This window comes from Macaca mulatta, chromosome X, assembly GCF_049350105.2.
Source record: "Macaca mulatta isolate MMU2019108-1 chromosome X, T2T-MMU8v2.0, whole genome shotgun sequence".
In the NCBI taxonomy this organism is placed as follows: Eukaryota; Metazoa; Chordata; class Mammalia; order Primates; family Cercopithecidae; genus Macaca; species Macaca mulatta.
Window position 1 is genome coordinate 91,546,715 of NC_133426.1, and position 18,707 is coordinate 91,565,421.

Genomic DNA, 18,707 nt, shown 5'->3' on the forward strand with positions numbered 1-18,707 from the left:
ACCCCACGTCTACTAAAAATACAAAAAATTAGCTGGACATGGTGGCAGACACCTGTAATCCCAGCTACTCGGGAGGCTGAGGCAGGAGAATTGCTTGAACCCAGGAGGTGGAGATTGCAGTGAGCCGAGTCGAGATCGCACCATTGCACTCCAGCCTGGGCAACAAGAGTGAAACTCTGTCTCAAAAATAATAGTAATAATAATAGCTACAGCTAACATTTACTAAGTTCTTTTATGGCCTAGGCTTAGTGGAATGTATGATTCATTTTCTTATTTAATCCATATCAACACTATTATCCCCAATTCTGAGGAAACTGACTCAAAAGATTTGGTTACCTCCCCAAGGCTTCGTAAAAGTTGGTGGAGAGCCTGAATTCAGACCCAGATCTATCTTTCCAGGCTTTTTATTATTACTCTGTCCTGCCTCTTAAAACACATTCTACTCATTCTCCATCCTCTTATCTGTGAGGTCAGGTATTTTGTCCTTTTACCTCTTCCTTCTGCAGGATTCATTCTCCCATCATTTTAACTGCTGGCTTACTTCCTGAATAATGTATATTATATAACTGGTTCTAATATTGTTTCAGATGGAATATTGTTTATTTTTTAAATATACCAGAGAACTTTGATTGAGGCTGTTCTAAGTCTCAGCTGTGCTAAGGGCTTTACATATGTATTATCTCACTTAATCATCACAATAACCCCGTGATGTATGTACTGTTGTTCCCCATTTTATCAATAAACTGGAATTTAAGTTAACTCAGTTCCCCACGTGTAGTAAACAGAGGAATGGGGATGGGTATCCAAGGCCCATCCCATAGATAGAAACATTCAATTTAAACTAGAAAGCCCAATCACTATTAGGCCTATGCTAGCTATAAAGTGTACCTAGAGAGCCCATCTTCTTAGCATGACAAGCAAATCAAATCACATCGCAGAATTATGTCAAGCTTAATACAATTAGATGTAGGTATGTTGCTGCTTTTCATCTACCTTATAATAAAAACAAGAGCTAATATTTAGTGAATTATTTCTGCAGTGTTAGGCATGGTTCTAAGGAATACTTGTATTAACCCAATCCTCATAACAATCCAATGGGGTAGGAGATAGTCATATCCCCATTTTTCAAGTAAAGAAACAGATCGAGAGAGGTTAAGTAAGTTGACATAGGTCACACAGCTAAAAGTCCAGACAAAACAAGGAAAACCCAGTTATTTTGTTTTCTTCTGAAATTCAGGCAAAGAGATGAGGTAATTTTGCTGTTTACAAAATCAAACAATTTGCATAATTTATTGTGAGATTGGATGAAGTTTGTCTTTTGCTTTCTTGGAGGAAGAGGCAAGTAATAGGTTTCTGGTGGATGTCTTTAATAAGTAAAGTTAGAAAAATGCAATTTCATAACCTAGAATTGGTTAACGAGTTTATTTTGCATTTTCTTTACATGCGTTGAAGACTATTTAGATATTTGTTTTTTGTTATTTTAAAATAATATTTGGTTTGAACATAATGCATTTGTGTTTTTAAGGGAACATACACAAAATATATTTTTGCTTAAAGTTACTTATTAGAACAATTTGCCCCATCTTGGAAACTCAGAATAAGACTGGCTCCATCAAACATTCAAAAATCCACTTTAATTGATACACCATCAGGGAAAATACAGTTTTTAAAACTATTTTTTAAAAAGCTTCAGTAGTCTATCATTGCCACAAGGCGGCAGTATTATCCAGTGTAGGAACCAAAAATCTAAGTAATATTGTAAGCTTGTTTATATTTCATAAAAGTATACACGTTATTTGAATTTGAAGTTTTTTTATTCCAGATATTAACAGAAAAATTTTAAAAGCCTAATTTTAGTTTTAACATACTATTTTATTAAAGATCTAGTTTAGGTAGTGAGTTTTGTAGGCCAAGACTTCTGAAATTCTTTTTCTAAAACTTCAAAATGTACATGCATTGTCTGCTCTACCAAAATGTTTTGAATTAATATAACATATGAAGCCACCCCTCAGAGATCCATAATATGTACAATCCCCTTTTTCTGTAGGTGCTAAGTAAAATCCAGACACTGTTAGTAGCAGAATGTATCCAAATCATGAGACAACAAAGCATGTTACCTGCAGCAAATTTGTAAGGGTCTGCAACAACCTCAATTCTTGCTTCCCCAGAGGAAAGAATTAGACTGAGGGGCATAAGGCAGAAGAAGAGACCGAGACAAGTTCTAGAGCAGGAGTGAAAGTTTATTAAAAAGCTTTAGAGGCCAGGTGCGGTGGCTCAGGCCTGTAATCCCAGCACTTTGGGAGGCCGAAGAGGGTAGAGCAATAGAGGTCAGGAGTTTGAGACCAGCCTGGCCAACACGGTGGAACCCTGTCTGTATTAAAAATACAAAAAATTAGCCAGGCGTGGTGGTGGGTGCCTGTAATCCCAGCTACTCAGGAGATTGAGGCAAGAGAATTGCTTAAACCTGGGAGGCGCAGGTTGCAATGAGCTGAGATCATGCCACTGCACTCCAGCCTGGGTAACAGAGTGAGACTCTGTCTCAAAAAAAGCGCTTTAGAGTGGGAAGAAAAGGAAGTAAAGTACACTTGGAAGAGGGCCAAGCAGGTGACTTGCGGGATGAAGCGCACTGTTTGACCTTTGACTTAGGGCTTTATATGTTGGCTTACTTCTGGGATCTTATGTCCCTTTTCCACCGATTCTTCCATTGGGCGGGGCTGTCTACATGCACAGTGGTCTGCTACCGCTTGGGAGGGGTTGCATGTGCAGTGTGTTTACTGGAGTTGTATGCATGCTCATTTGAGGCATTCTTCCCTTACCAGCCAAATATTCCTAGAGGGTCATATACCAGTTAGACTCTGCCATTTTGCTTTTAATGTGCATGCTTGAGCCCACTCACCCAACTCCTGAGATCTTATTGGGAAGATGCTGATCACCAGTTTCAGGTTTTTCGGTCTATAGGGAGACTGCCTTTCCTGGTGCCAACTGTGACTAATTATTATGTCAGCAAAACAGTTAACAACTGCCTGACCATCACCTGATGATGTCCTGACATTCCTGGTCAGGGGGGCTCTCCTGCCCTGCTCATGTCTGCCTGACTACCTACTATAACATTTCCCCCATCAAGAGTTCAAGACCCTAATTCTTTGGGGAAAATGAATGAAAATAAGTCTTCTGTAACTGCTTCCTTTTTCCTTCTGATAGTGCGGGGCTGGTGGTGGTGGTTCTGTGGGTCTTGGACTCTTGCTAGCTGTCAGGGCAGGATGGCTCCATGGGTTAGTGAAAGTGGAATCTAGCTAGGTCCAAGGGAGACAGGGGCAGAATTGTGCCTCTGTCGTGTCCCACTGATAGGTAGTCTAGGGTTTTTCTGTAAAAGGGTGACTCTTGAATATTGAGAGGACGATATCCCTCACTGAGAATCATTTGGAGCGTGATGGCCTGAAGGCAAGAGGAGACAAATCAGGTTATTATTTGGAAGAATGTCAAACCAAAATAATAGGCTGCAGATAGCTCCAAAAAATCCTAAGGCTACCAACATGCTGTAGTCATGCCTGCTAAGAGTTAGGTGCATGGGGTTGCTAGCTGATTTCAATATGTGCCCAGAATTAGAGTGTTGATCCACATTTTTGCGTTATCCGTCCCTTTTGTTTCTTCTGAGCTGCAGGCAGAGATCACTAGTTGATTCAGAAGAATAAGCAGGATTAGTCTAAATTGCAGACAAAAACTCAAAAACAACTGGCTGAATCTAGAGTCTAATAATAGGTATACTATATTTTTTTAAACATAATTTTTCTGTCTCCTGTCCTCATTTGTATTAAAAACAAATCATGATAAGACTGATTTGTTTGGCAAAATAAGCTTAAGTTTTATTATACTTGGCTTGATTATTTGCATAAAGCACAGCAAGAATATTTGCCATATAAGCTCCTTTTAAAATTGGCTTTGATGGAACTTTGTTCCATAAGAAATCTCAGATAAGACTTTTTAAAACCTTAAGCCCAGCCATAGGTGGATGCCATCAAATACCATATGAGTTGGGTAAATTCCTCTCCTCTTGAGATCTCAAGATAACTTGGAGTCCCTGGGCCTATCAGAAAGTGACATTCTTTACTTACCACAGGTTAGTCACCATGTACAGGGACTGTGTATACAAGGTATGAGGCCAGTTTTCACAAGCGACTTTTATTGGCTCTCTAAGTTACATTTGATTCCTTAAAAGAAAGCATGCTGTTCCAGTCAAAGATTTGGTAAAATAACTAGTGGCTCTAATTGAGTCCTATTACAAAAGAAAACAGATTTTTATTGCACTTATAAAAATAACTGTATTGTTATAAGTTAAGAATATTCACGAATAGTTTCCAAATTACTGAGAAACCAGGTAGAGAGGAACTAATATGCTCCAAATTTTATTTATAAGAGTATACTGTACTCAATTGTTAAAAGCTCTAAATAGCTCAAAAGAAATGTTTTCTTGACTCTGAAAAAAAGGATCAGCAACATTTTAAGCAAAAAGTCATTAAAGGATTATTTCAGTCTTCTGTTTGTTCACTGCATGCAGTCCTGTTCTGCTTGATATTCATGAACATTTTAGCTCTCCATGAGAGTTCTGAAAGTGTTTTCCTCTATTCTAATGTCACAATCTCCAAAGTTATCAGAAACCTGCATTTGAGAGCAACTGTTAAAGTTCTATAGCTGATTATAAAACCACATTTTAAAGAGGATTAAAACAAGACAGCAATTGTCTGTGGATAACAAAAAGTCTTAGGGCAGCAAGAGTCAAAGACAAAATTGAAAAGGAAATGTGTTACCTCTGTGGGACACAATAATTTAACATAACATATACTAAGTTATATCAGAATTACAGGAGGTTTGTGTAACTTTGAAATGCATACTAATAACACATTTATAGAAATACAGTCTAAACAAAGCCAGATTTTACCTTTGCATTAGTGTACTATTGATGTCAAACCCAGTTCTTAATAAAATCTTATAGACACATCTATACAGTCTTAATCAGTTTGACCATAAGGTAGGATTCTTATAAAACTTTTATAACCCTTTACAATTTTCTGTCAAATAGCAGAACAGTGCTCTAAGAAATTCATCTTGTGCTTTTGTTCCAATGTTCAATTTACAGATGAACTGAATAATACCCCTTTAATTTTAGCTAATATGTTCACATACAGAATTTCTTTTACAAGGTTAATCTTTCACAAACCTTCCACAACTTTGCCAAATCTTTAGCTTTATCCTATCTAGCTTAAAACAATTCTTTAACCCTTTAAATTAGGCCAAAAAAAATCCACATTCCCATGCCTTCTTACGATCTTTTACCAAAAGCACATTCTACATTCCTTACACACCTTGCATCCTTGCATGTAAAACTGTTTTTCCAGTAGTTGTAAATATATGTTACACTGTTAACTGTTAGACAATTTTACTTTTGGTGAAAAACCTGGTAAGTAAGTGATTCTAATTATGTGCTAAGTGTGGAGCCTAGGACACCAGAAAGAAGTGCAAATAAGGCTTGACTCCTTCCAGCATAGCTAGGGGGCATGGCTAACTTTACAAGTCCCCAGGCCTTACCCAGAACTTAAAGGCTTTAAAAAGCAGGAAAGTTGTAAAGTTATTAAGAATCACAGTAGACTGCCGACTAGAAGCTGACGTTTGGGGGCTCCTATTAAAAAAAAAGCATAATAAGCATGTGACTCTTTCACCGACAATCAAGGTATCCAAGTTCTCTCATCAAAATTGATCAGAAGGCTGGTGTGACCTACAGAGAGAAGGAAGAGCAGTGTGGTGCAGTGGTCTACCTGAGAGTCACATGGGGAAGGGGAATCCCCACTTCCCAGCCAAGCGAGGCGATGAGTGAGTGCACTACTCAGCCAGGGAAATTGTGCTTTTTCTATGGAACTGTGCAATCCATGGATCAGAAGATCCCACTTGCAAACCCACACCACTGGGGCCTAGTGTTCCAACCCCAGAACATGCAGATTCTTATAGGCTCTCAGCAGGAATCTGCTTAAGCCTACTGAACTCCTGGGGGGTGGGGTAAGCAGCACCGGCTGCAGCTGCCTGCTGTCTAAGCCGTTTGAACTTCTTAGGGGAGGGACAGCAGCCAGCACTGGGAATTGCAACTGCCTAACACACTAAGGTCCCTGGGCAGGGAAAGGCAACACCCACTTCTATAGCTCTGGGCTGTGCTTTTCCCCTGTTGGAGCCAGGGAGGCTTGATGACTTGGTCCTAATACTTGTCCCCACAGCCCAACACACCAACTGTGGCAATCTGCAGCCAGAGTGCCTCTTCAGACCTAACCCCAAACCATCCTTCTTCAGTGGGCAGGGCTTCCCTCCAGAATCTCCAATAACTCCAGTCAGAGGCTCAGGGACAGAATTCAGATCGCCCTGGGCCTGACCCCCTAGGGGGAAGGATAGCTGCTGTCTCTGCAGACCAGCAGACTTAGCGTCTCCTCCTTGTAAGTTCTGAGGAATTTGGGCAGTGTAGATGAGTCAGTTTCCTCCTAGCAAAACGCACTCTTTCCATCAAGGGACAAAGTACTTCGTTAAATGGGTCCTGCTCCTCATGCCACCCAACTGAGTGAGACCCTCCAACAGGGGTTGTCAGACACCATATACAGAAGCAATCCTAGTGGCCTCAGGTTGGTGCCCCTTGAGGTCAGAAGTCCCAGAAGAAGGAGCAGGCACTCATCTTTGATGCTCTCCAGCCTCCTTGAATGACATCTCCCAGCAAAGGAACAAATCAGATGAATAGGATCTTAAGTGAACCCCCAGCAAACCACAACAGCCCTATAGAAGAGCGACCAGACTACTGAAAGAAAAACAAACAAGAAGAAAGCGACAACAAGAGCATCATCATCAACAACAACAACAACAACAAAAAGGCCCCCAGAAAAACCCCATCCAAGGGTCAGCAGCCTCAAAGAACAAAACTAGACAAACTCATGAAGATGAGAAAGAGTCAATGAAAAACTGCTGAAAACCCAAAAAGCCAGAGTGCCTCTTCTCCTCCAAATGATCGCAATGTCTCTCTATCAAGGGCACAGAAATGGATGGAGGATCAGATGGATGAATTGACAAAAGTAGGCTTCAGAAGAAAAACTACAATGAGCTAAAGGAGCATGTTCTAACCCAATGCAAAGAAGCTAGGAACCTTGATAAAACATTAGAGGAATTGCTAACTAGAATAACCAGTTTAGAGAGGATACTAGAGAAAGGACACAGAGGGGATACTAGAGTGAACAGTGGGCACCCTGTTCACCCTTGGGGTTCTGGAATAACCGGTCTTATTGTATACCCCTAACCTTTCATCTTTATTTTAATTGTAATTTGTTAGTTTGGGACCAACCTTCATCTCTGTTCTAAGAGTCTCTTGTGCCCACAGTATTGGGCCAGCCTATATGCTCATCTCCATAACCTTATAGTGAGTCTTGCTCAGAGCATTCTAGCAACAATATTATTATCTATTTTGTCTGGTTCCCATATCTTATGATCTTTAAGGAGATGAGAAGCCTATTTTTTAAATAACTGCCACAAGGGGGCTGGACTTCCCTCCCTTTGAATATGAACTTGAAGGTCTTGATGCATATTGAGAAGGACTTGGAAGTGATTAGAGAAATGGAGGCTACAGGAGGAAGTGGAAGGAAGTGAGAGGAATATTCATGGAAAGCCTTCAAATGCTTGAAAAAACAGCAGCCCTTGGATTCCAGAGGGTAAAGTTTATTTGCCCTGTTGACCTAATGGAGGGAAATTTGCAGTACTTGGGGCTTGAGGTAAGAATTTGCAAATGGCAAAGGAAGGATTTCTCCTCCTCCCAAAGCAGGGCTAACTCAAAAAAAGCAAATAGGTGAGTTCCTCAAAGGGCAACAGAGTGAGGCCCTATGCAGGCAGACAAACTGCTTCAAAAGCCACTGGAATACTTGGCCCTGTGGCATAACAGCAATGAAAAGTGTATGGTAAGTCATAAGGAGCTGGTACAGCTGGGGTTCCAATTAGTGTCTGTCCTGGCAATGTGCCAGAAGACAGGAGAAGGGTTGGAGGTCATCTGAGTTTTTAGGTTAAAAACAGGTATAAATCTCAGGGGATGTCCACAGAGGAGACCATGTTTTTGCTGCCAAGAAAATGTGGCAAGAGCTCTGGGTGCAAAAATAACAGGGAATGTGTGTTTAAGAAGTCACATGGCATGTGAAGTGTAACTAGAGAAAAGGCAGACTTGCCTCCAAGGTGTACATTCTGGCAGGTGCACAAGGCCATTTCAAAACACACACACAGAGAACAGGAAAATAGGCAGCGTGGGTTCTTTAGAAAGAGCCAATTTTAGTTGAATAAGCTGAAGAAACCTCAGACATTGCACAGTTTTAGGCTTTAGCGCTTCCACTCTCATGAGCCTCCTGTCCAGGAGCGCCTTTAATGTTTCAGTTCTAATCAGTGTGGACCCCAGGAATCTTCCCACCACCCCTGAAAGACACCCATCAGGGTGAGCTGAGAGATCAGCCAGGGGGAGCAGAGCCATTTGTGGCTGAGAGGAATCATTCTAGGGGTTGGTTAGTAAGCAGGAGAGTGAAAAGGGAGACGAAAACTGCATATGGGGGTTGAACACCTTTAGCCAAAGAACAGAAAGTGTAGAGGTTACATGCCTCCGACCAAATAAAGTGAAGTGGAGAGGTGTCTTATCACTGGGAAATGTATTTAAGTCACATGGCACCAAAGTATGTTAGCAGCAGATTATATCCCAGTCACATGGCATCAAAGTATGTTACTGGCGGTGAATCCATGTGGGTCTGCAGAACAAAGAATTTGATTGAGAGGCATAAGGCAGAAGGAGAGACTGAGGCAAATTTTAGAGCAGGAATGAAAGTTTATTAAAAAGCTTTAGCACAGGAACAAAAGGAGTTAATGTACACTTGGAAGAGGGCCAAGCAGGCAACTTGAGAGATCAAGTACAGGGTTTGACCTTTGACTTGGGGTTTTATATGTTGGCATACTTCCGGGGTCTTGTGACCCTTCTCCCATGACTCTTCCCTTAGGGTGGGCTCTTTGCATGTACAGTGGCCTGTTACCACTTGGGAGGGGCCGCATGTGCAGTGGAGTCCTATGCATGCTCACTTGAGGCGTTTCTTCCTTTACAAGCCAAATGTTATTAGAAGGTCATATACCAGTTAGACTCCACCATTTTGCCTCATAATGTGCATGCTTGAGCCCGCTCACCCAACTTCTGAGAGACAGGAGTGACAGTATTTCAGACAAACAGTCAACAACCAACTGATCATCGCCTGATGGTCGCCTGGCATTCCTGGTGGGCTGGGGGGTCTCTACTGCCCTGCTCATGTCTGTCTATTTACCTACTCCAATAGTAGGTAGTCTCTAAAACAATAATTGGTCACAGCCAGAACCAGGGAAAGGCAGTCTCCCAATAAGATAGAAAAACCCAAAACTGATCATCAGCAGCTTCCCAATATGATCTCAGGAGTTGGGCATGTGGGCTCAAGCATGTGTACTAGGAGGCAAAATAGTAGAGTCTAACTGGCATATGACCTTCCAGAAACATTTGGTTGGTAAGGGAAGAATGCCTCAAGTGATCACGCGTATAACTTTAGTAAACATACTGCACGTGCTCCCTTCCCAACTGCTAGCAGGCCACTACACATGCGGGCAGCCCACCCCAAGGGAAGAATCAGGGGATAAGGGACACAAGGCCCCAGAAGTATGCCAACATATAAAACCCTAAGTCAAAGGTCAAACCATGTGCTTGATCTTTCAAGTCGCCCACTTGGCCATCTTCCATGTGTACTTTCTTTCATTCTCACATTAAAGCTTTATAATAAATTTTCCCTCCTGTTCTAAAACTTTCCTCAGTCTCTCCTTCTGCCTTATTTCCCTCAGTCAAATTATTTCTTCCGAGGAGGCAAGAATTGAGGTTGTTGCAGACCCACATGGATTTGCCGCTGGTAACAACTCCAGCTTAGTTTCATCTAAATAAAAACTTGTGATTAAGAAAGGCATTTGTATAATCTTCGTCTACAGCAAGCAGAGTTTAAATTTGTGAGAATCTCCTTACCTCAGAGCCAATATTGTCTTTTCTCTCCCTTTTAAGTTCATATGCTTTTTTGGTACCTCTGTAAGATTCAAACAGGAAGCAAGAGAGCGAGAAAGAGAGAGAAAAGGAAAGGTTAAAGGAGACCTTAAAGCAAGGAGCCAGACTGGAACAGAACTGAAAAATGGGGTAGGTTCTGAAATAAGAACTTGAAGCACTTTGGAGACATTCATCCATAAGCAACACTTACTTTTTAAAGTAATATTTACTGTATTATATTTTATTAAAGAATGCATGTTCGTTGTAGAAGATTTCTATGACAGGTTGACAGAAAATTACCTCTTGAGTTTGTTGTAATTGGAAAAAATCACACTCAAGAATTTGAATCTTCTTCTTTTCCAGATATCATCAGCGAATTTCCAATTAAGGGAAAATCTCTCTCTTTGTTTTTGCTGTCTCTTTGCTTAGCTAAGGGTGGAGATCAGGGACCAAAGACTTTTTTGTTTATAAAAGTTATCCAACAGTAACCTTTTGTGAAAGGCAAGATGGATCTGGGGGCTAGTCTGGAATAAGGGCTGAGAATGAAACCGCTTTGCAAATAAAAAGAAGAACTTAACTTTTTTTTTTTTTTTTTTTTTCTCCAGAGTGCAGTCTAGAGAAAGAGGCTGAGGATCCCAGGAACCAAGAGAAGAGGGGTTAAATATAAGGTCAGAGCTCTTGGCATGAGGAGCAGAACCTGGCAAAACTGGTAGTAGGCTGAGGCCTAGGGCACAAAACAGCCAGTAAAAGTTATCTTTAAGAAGTCAATATTCAGTTTTAAAGGGTTTCCTGTCTGGTGCTATGTGGAAATATGTCTATCTTTTCCCCAATACTTTAAAGTTGCTTACCACACACCAGTCTTGTATTTGCAGTAGTGCATTTGGGGGCATGAAAGTGAAGGGATGAGGAGCACATGTGAGCAGAGGTGCTGAAAGAGGATAACGGCCACAGGAGCTGAACCCAGGGACTGTAGCCTGGACTGACTCATGAACAGGCTTATAAGAAGAAGGTAGCCCTGGAGAAGGAAGGCTGAGTAAAGAGAATAAATCCTGTTACCTGGGATGGAAACTCAAGACATTTTGTTATTACAAAAATAAGTGACTCCAGAAGATTGGAAGACATTTAGGTCACTTGTAAAACACATAAAATAGAAATGAAAAATTGCTTAGAATCATATCTGGAGATAACCACTATTTACTTTTCAGTGACTATCCTTCTACTCTTTTCTTTTTAAATATATAATATGAATTTTTAAATAACATTGGAGTCATAGTTACTATCTTTTTTTCACTGAAAAATATATTGTATTCTTAAAAATCACTGGGAGTAGATTTTAAGTGTTCTTATCACAAAAATGATAAGAATCTGAGGTAATACATGTTGATTAGCTTGATCTAGCTATTTCACAATGGATACATACTTCAAAACAGCATGTTGTACACAACAAATATATACAAATTTTGTCAACTGAAGTTAATTAAACAAATTTTTATAAGCAAATATACACATATATATATCATTAGTCTTCCACAGATCCATAGCATTACCTATAATATTTCAAAAACTATTATCATTCAACAAATACTTATTAAACATTAACTATGTGCCAAGCTGTTTGAGGCAAATGCTGAACATTAATCAAGTGCCAAGTACTTGATATAAAAAGCAAATGCTTTTTATACATAATCCCATTTATTCATCACAATGAATTAGGCATAAGGACCCCAATTTCACAGGTAAGTAAACTGAGGCTTAGAGAAGCTACAGTGCGTGGGTTCAGCTCCTGTCACTGTTGTCCTCTTTCAGCACCTCTGCTCAGATGTGATCCTCATCCCTTCACTTTCATGCCCCCAAACACGCTACCGTAAATACAAAGCTGGTGTGTGGTAAGCAACCTTAACTGAAGTATTGGGGAAAAAGGTAGACATCGTGTGCCCATGATTACAAACCTTCAAAATGATTGAGCCAGATTCCAGATCCAGAACTAGTGTGACTCCAGAGTCCACTGCTCTGAATCAGATGCTGTCAATTCACTGCTTAAGTATATGTTTTCATTTATTTAACCAAGCTCATATTTGATGTGCATTTTAATTATTTCCCATTTTGTGGCATTAAACAATGTTCCAGGAAACATATTTGTATAATACATTTAAAAATAAATATCGCTTTAAATATCTCTTGGAAACTCTAGAGACTTTTTGTAAAAATATCAATTGACAATGCCTAGAAAAAGGCCCTATTTAAGATGCTTTAAATACCTTGCATTTGATATATAAGTCAGGGAACGCCAAGTTAGGGCATACGTTTTATGTTTAAAAAATCTGGTTTTACTTTAGCTCCTCAAATATTTTAAGGCGAATCAGAGGAAATTGGTGGAGAAAGCTATCCTTAAAAAGGATTTTGGATACCATTAGTAACAATTAATGAAACTTAAAATATCTAAGTACTTTTATTTTATTTTGTAACCAAGAGTAATGAAGTTTAGTGTATTTTTAAATTAAGCAAATAAAAGGCTAAAGTAAAAAAAAGTTCAAGTACTAGAATAGGATAATTCAGGATATATTTATGAAGTAATTTGTTCTCACTTTGAGTCTTAACTATTAAGAACTTTAATTTAGGCCAGGCGCGGTGGCTCAAGCCTGTAATCCCAGCACTTTGCGAGGCCGAGATGGGCGGATCACGAGGTCAGGAGATCGAGACCATCCTGGCTAACACGGTGAAACCCCGTCTCTACTAAAAAAATACAAAAAAACTAGCCGGGCGCGGTGGCGGGCGCCTGTAGTCCCAGCTACTTAGGAGGCTGAGGCAGGAGAATGGTGTGAACCCGGGAGGCAGAGCTTGCAGTGAGCTGAGATCCGGCCACTGCACTCCAGCCTGGGCGGCAGAGCGAGACTCCGTCTCAAAAAAAAAAAAAAAAAAAAAAATAAAAGAACTTTAATTTAAATCCTTCTTTTTCTCCTTCAAATAGTCCTCCTTTTAAACTGCCTAGTAACCCAACGAAATATTACTATAATCTTGTTATTTCAGTCTCTTCAAATATCCCTGTTCCTGTGCTAGTACTTTGAGAAAGCTTGTCTCTCCAGGGTATGGTTGAGGTGAAATGGGGCAGATACTACAGATGTGACCCCAGAGAAATGTTAATATTCCCTTTATTTGTACTCACAAATCTTACTAACCTTTGACTATTTACGTACTGTCTTTCTGGAATGCCCCCAGTTTAGAAGGAAATCCCAGGTCCAAAAGAGGAATAATGCCAGTCTTTCTCTACTTCCAATGAAGAAGTGATATTTGTGGAGAAATTGAGAGGTAAATTTAAAAACTTTTCAGAGGAACATAATTTTGGGATGAAAGGGACCAAAAAGAGCTAACAAGTTTGATGAAATTGAGAAATTGGTTTACTTTGGGATTATTAGGAAACATTCAACATAGCGGGAAACAAAGTTAGAGGAACCGCATTTCCAGAAATTGAGTTTATGTTAATGGTGGTTGGTGAGAGAATCCTGCTTCATTTAAACTTTGGAACTTGAAAAATCATAGCCATAAACTATCTTGTGAAATATCTTGAAACATTATCGAGAAGGTTTTTAATGTAAATATTGTGCTTAGTTAATAAGTACTCATTAGATGCTACTGATTTAGCAACGTATACTTGAAGACATTCCTTTTTGTATATGAGCCTATTACAAAAAATATTTAGAGTTGTCTGTCATAGCAAGGGGTGAATACAAATGGGGTCCTGCTTAAATTGACCTGAGACCTTTTGAATTGTCACCTATGGTGATGATACTCCCAACATTGTAATGGCCTTCAGTTGGCTGGAGTATATAAAATCTTGGAGGATAATCTCAGAATTCAAGATGCTGTCAAATATGGAAAGAGGTAGTAGAAGAACAATGAACTGGGCAAAAGCAAAATAAAAAGCAAAACATAACAAACATAAAAAATTGTAAAGAATTATCTCTGTGCTTCTTAGTAACTTTGAGACCTTAAGAACCTTAACTTACATGAACTTCGGATGTTTTATCTGTAAAATGGAAATGATAACACTTGCCCAACCTACCTCATAGATTTTTTGTGGGGATCCATTCAGATGAAAAAATGTATAAGAAAGTGCAAAAGTAAGGGATTGTTATATTATTTATTTTATTTTTATTTTTTTTGTGGGTACATAGTAGATGAATTATATTTAGAGAGAGAATAATAAGTATATATAAATATATATGTATGTATATAAATATATAAATATATATGTATTAACAAGAAATAGCTAATTGACCAAGAATATGACAGAAAATGATTGAATGGTTCTTCTTAATCTTCTTGACCTCCTTCTCCTGCACACCTCCCTTAAGTCTTAAAGATCCCTATGGTACCAGTGTTGGTTACCATCTTGAACTACCTTCTCCATGGGGGGCGTCTTGTCGACCACTCTCCTGCCCCCTGCCCACCTTAAATTCTATGTGGGGGTGGGGAATTGGGAGTTGCTTAAAGGGTAAAATGTTTTGGTTAGACAGGAGGAATAAGTTCTGGTGATCTATTGTACAGCATGCTAACTATAAATAATAACCATGTATAGTATACTTGAAAATTACTAAGAGAGTAGATTTTAAATGCCCTCGCCACAAAAAATGAGAAGTATGTGAGGTGATGGATATGTTAATTAGCATGATTTAATCATTCCAATATATACATATATCAAAATATCGTGTTGTACACCATAGATACATACAAATTGTCATTTGCCAGTTTAAAAATAACTAAATAAGTAAAAAAAAAAAAATCCTCAACTCTTTAGACATATTGAACTTCTTTCAATTTCTGAGTGCAGGCACTCTCTCTCTCTCTCATATTCAGGCAAGTTTTTCTTCTTGTTATGCTCTTATTTACCTCCCAACCCCCAACTTTCAACTGTCTAGTTAATTCTTACTCATTGTTCATCTCAATTTGGATGTAACTTTTTGCAGATGTCTTCCCCGACGTCCTTTAAACAAAGCTGCCCACCATACACTTTCCTTTGCACCCTGTTCTTCTATAAACTGCCAAAAGAAAACATCCACATTAGAACCACCTGTGGAACTTATTAATATGTAGATTCTTGGGATCCACCCTCCAGGTATTCTGATTCAGTGGATTTGGTGTAGGGCCATTCTGCAAATTTAACATGCATCCCAACACTCTGAAGTTTAAGAATCACATTCTGTCATACTATTCATCACCATGAGTTAAAATTGTACACTTCTGTCTTCCCTCTAACCTATAATGAGAGTTGGGACCCTGCCTGTGTTGCTCACCACTGTATTCCTAGTGCCTGGCATATTGTAAGCACTCGATTCATATTGGAACAAATAAATAAATATACAAAAAAAAAAAAAAAAGAATAGCAGAAGAAATAAAGTTTTCTTTTTCCCTACAACTTTTATTTTAGGTTTGTGGGGGTACCTGTGCAGGTTTGTTACATGGGTAAACTGTATGTTGCAGGAGTTGGGTGTACAAATTATTTTGTTGCCCAGGTGATAAGCATAGTACTTGATAGGTAGTTTTTTAATCCTCACCCACTCACCACACTTTGCCCTCAAGTAGGCCCCGGTGTCTATTGTTTTCTTGTTTGTGCTTGTGTGTATTCAATGTTTTAGCCCCCACTAATAAGTGAGAACATGAGGTATTTGGTTTTCTGTTCCTGAATTAATTTGCTTAGGATAATGTCCTCCAGCTACATCCATGTTGCTGCAGCGGGCATGATTCCATTGTTTTTTATGAATGCATAGAATTCCATGGTGCGTATATATCACATTTTCTTTATCCAGCTCACCATTGATGGGCATTTAGGTTGATTCCATGCCTTTGCTATTGTGAATAGTGCTACAATGAACATATGCATGCACATGTCTTTATGGTAGAATAATTTATATTATTTTGGGTATATACCCAATAATGGGATTGCTGGATCAAATGGATATTCTGTTTTAAAATCTTTGAGAAATCTCAACACTGCTTTCTACAGTGGCTAAACTAACTTACATTCTCACCAGGAGTGTATGTTTCCTTTCCCTGACAACCTCACCAGTATCTGTTATTTTTTGACTTTTTAATTATAGCCATTCTGACTGGTGTGAGATGGTATCTCATTGTGGTTTTGATTTGTATTTTTCTAATGATCAGTGATATCAAGCATATTTTCATATGCTTGTTGCCCATATGTATGTCTTCTTTTGAAATTGTCTGTTACACATGAAAAACATGCTCATCATCACTGGCCGTCAGAGAAATGCAAATCAAAACCACAATGAGAAACCATCTTACACCAGTTAGAATGGTGATCATTAAAAAGTCAGGAAACAACAGGTGCTGGAGAGGATGTGGAGAAATCGGAAAGCTTTTACACTGTTGGTGGGAGTGTAAACTAGTTCAACCATTGTGAAAGACAGTGTGGTGATTCCTCAGGGATCTAGAACTAGAAATACCATTTGACCCAACCATCCCATTACTGGGCATATACCCAAAGGATTGCAAATCATGCTACTATAAAGACACATGCACACATACGTTTATTGTGGCACTATTCACAATAGCAAAGACTTGGAACCAACCCAAATGTCTATCAATGATAGACTGGATTAAGAAAATGTGGCACATATACACCATGGAATACTATGCAGCCATAAAAAAGGATGAGTACATGTCCTTTGTAGCGACATGGATGAAGCTGGAAACCATCATTCTGAGCAAACTATTGCAAGGACAGAAAACCAAACACCACATGTTCTCACTCATAGGTGGAAATTGAACAATGAGAACACTTGGACACAGGGTGGGGAAGAACCTCACACACTGGGGCCCATTGTGGGGTGGGGGAGGGGGGAGGGATAGCATTAGGAGATATACCTAATGTAAACAAAGAGTTAACGGGTGCAGCACACCAACAAGGCACATGTATACATATGTAACAAACCTGCACGTTGTGTACATGTACCCTAGAACTTAAAGTCTAATAATAAAAATTAAAAAATAAAAGTGTCAGTTCATGTCCTTTGCCCACTTTTTAACGGGGGTGTTGTTTGTTTTTCACTTGTTAATTTGTTTAAGTTCCTTATGGAGTCTGAATCTTAGACCTTTGCTGGATGCATAGTTTGCAAATATTTTCTCCCATTCTGTAGGTTGTCTGTTTACTCTGTTGATAGTTTCCTTTGCTGTGCAGATACTCTTTAAGAAACAGTCTTCTAAAGTTGGAGGGATCACATGAACTCTGCATGACCCTTTGAACCCTGAATCAATGATTACAAAGAAACATCCTCTAAGAACACAAGCACTAAATGAAAACATATACCTACTCCTGGTTTCCCTGTCATAGTAACTGCCAACTGATTTCATATCAGTCTTTTAATAAAAATAGCTGATGATTTTTCAGAAACAATAAAAGCATGGACACAGCACAGCAAACTGTTAACTCTGGTTACCACTGAAGAGTAGGATGGTGGGAGGGTAAATGATTTGGGGTTTTACTTTTTATACTTCTGCATTTTTTATGTTAGAAGTATATATTACATTAACATTTTTTAAACTATGGAAAATAAAATAATTATTTTAAAAAGTCAAGGGCTGTGTTATTGACTCCATGATTTATAAATATGCTAGCCTACAAAAATACATTTGGATAGTTGTTTACAGTCCAACTTTCTTTGTGATAATTAGATATTAGAAATTGATGTGGAGCTATTTAAGCTTTGAATACTTGCTTCATTCCTTTGTTTTGTCACTTTTTAATATTACCCCCAGGCATATTTTTACATCACAGATTCAATGGAGAAGTTACATTAAGCAGATATTGAAACTATGGAGTAGAGTGAAGAGCATTAGCTTTGAAGTCAAACAGTCGTCAGTTTGAATTCTGGCATTGCCATTTAATAATTCTGTGACATTAGAAAACTTACTTAATCTTTCTGAACTTCAGTTTTCTCGTCTTTAAAATGATGGTAATAATACCTTCCTCACAGAACTATCGTGAAGAACAAATGCTAGTTTACATATAAAGTATTTAGCATGGTGCTAGGTGATCAATAAATGCTAGCTTTCCTCTCCATTTTGTTCATTAAACAAATATGTGTTTAGCACCTATGTGTTGTGAAGTAGGCTCACTAATAAGTAACCCAAAGAGAAGACTCCCTCTGTGGAGGGTAGCAAAGATCATCCCTATGCCAATCATCAGGAATAGGAGTCCAAATCTTTCTGCCCACTGCATTTTGGGCTTCAGCTTTATTTATTGCCTGAGTTCAATGAGAGAACACACATGCAACAAGTTATATGAAGCAGATTTATTACTTATAGATAGTAAGCAAGGGACAGGAGAAGCCTTTGCATCCATTGTGAGCTGGTGCCCCAAGGCTCAATAAATCTACCCAAGGTGGATGGAGTCTTGACTGCACATGCCCCATTTGTACCACAGCTGAGGGACCCCTAAAGGATGTCTACCCTGGGTTTTATACCTCAGGAGTAACATGAATAATTGAGAAAAGTTTTTAACGACATCCTGCTTCCAGAGGTGAAAGGAACCAAGACCAGACTGTACAGGGAAGTTTCTCCCTAACTCAAGGAGAGACAGGAATAAGACCCAGGCTGTTTCAGG